Consider the following 1,668-nt stretch of genomic DNA (forward strand, 5'->3'; position numbering starts at 1 on the left):
CTAGAATTAAGTCGAATTCTACCATATCTAGCATAATCAGGCTAGTTTTAGTATCATACCACACGATAGTCACCACACAGGATCAATACACTCGATCCACTACTAAAGAATCACCTACAAGGGTAGCTACACACATAAAAATAGGCAGTGGCTCATATAAAACATCCCATCGAGTAGAATAATAAGAAGACGCATATGAGTAAATGGACCCCGGATTAAATAAAACATAGACAGGATGATAAGAGATAGAGATCATACCTGTGATGACAACATCCGATGTCTTCGCCTCTAACCTACCCAAAAAAATATACATGTGACTGCCTCCACCTCTACCACCTGTCCGGCCTCCTTGGGGACCACCCCTAGTACCTTGAGACTCACCTCTACTACCCTATACACTCTCTCTAGGTGGCTGAACTAGGGCCCTAGGGTCCTGAATCTGCTGACCTTGCTGCATCTGACGTCTGCAGTGGAAAATAGTAGGAAACTCCCTGGAAAAAGTGACCTATCAAACCATACTCATAGAACAACCCTGAATGAACCTCCCTATTATCTTCCAGCTGAACCTGAATGGCCACCCCAGCCTGAATACCCAAAAGTTTGACCCTGACCGCTAGTGCTTGCTGATCCACCGTCTATAAGCTATAAGGCTGCCTATACCAGTCTACTGAGTGGATACCATTGTGGATGGCCTCTGCTAAAAGAACCCCTTCCGTGTGACTGGTGCCCACTAAAATGACCCTGGCACCAAGGCCTCTTATTGCTGCCTCCGTAGGCCTCACGACATATAGCCTCAATAGTACGGGAATGGTCTACTATCTATAAGAGCGAACAACTTGATGCAACCATCTTCTTTGTAGCCAACCACAAAGAAACCGACAACCCTCTAATAAACCAGTATATCCGCTCCTCCTCTATTGACATAATTTTATTGGTGTTCTTAGAGAGCTCATAGAATCGAGACTCATACTTTATGACCATCATCGATCTCTATACCAGTGCTGTGAACTTATCTCTCAACCTCTTTGTCAAACTGTGGGTACATCTCCAAGAAAGCCTTGGAAAATCGAGTCTATGACATCGATGGTGATCCCGTAGGTCTGAAGCTAAGATAAAACCTCCACCACTACTTTGCTGGTCCATCCAGCTGAAAAGAAGTGTAATCAACACCGTGAGACTCAAACAACCCGAGATTAAGCAACCTCTCCTGGCAACTAAACAAAAAGTCAAGGGCATCCACGCCCGCGACACCCAAGAACCTGGGATGGCCCAATGTGATAAAACTGCCCAACATCTTCTGCTCCTCCACAGTCATAACCGACCTAGCTTCCATGTGCTGAAAAACTATAGGAATAGGGTGTGTCACTAGATAGGGAGATGTAGTAGTGTGCTATAGAACTGGGGCCGGGTCATACTGTGCCCCTGCCTGCCCTAAAGTTTGAGCCTCCTCTCAAACCTGGGGTATGATGGATGTGCTAGGCAGGGTTCCTGCTTAAGACATACCCTCTATAAAGCTGAGGATTCAGGCTAGGTGTGGCCATAAATTCGGGTAGGGGCTGGGCTGGATCTGCCTCCACTGGCTGATGCTTGAACTACTCAACTTCTCTGGCACTGGTGCTGTGGCCTGAGCTCTATCCTGGGATATGTGTCGGCCTCAACTTCTACCCC

The sequence above is a fragment of the Solanum dulcamara genome, chromosome 3 (genome assembly GCF_947179165.1).
Source record: "Solanum dulcamara chromosome 3, daSolDulc1.2, whole genome shotgun sequence".
Lineage (NCBI taxonomy): Eukaryota > Viridiplantae > Streptophyta > Magnoliopsida > Solanales > Solanaceae > Solanum > Solanum dulcamara.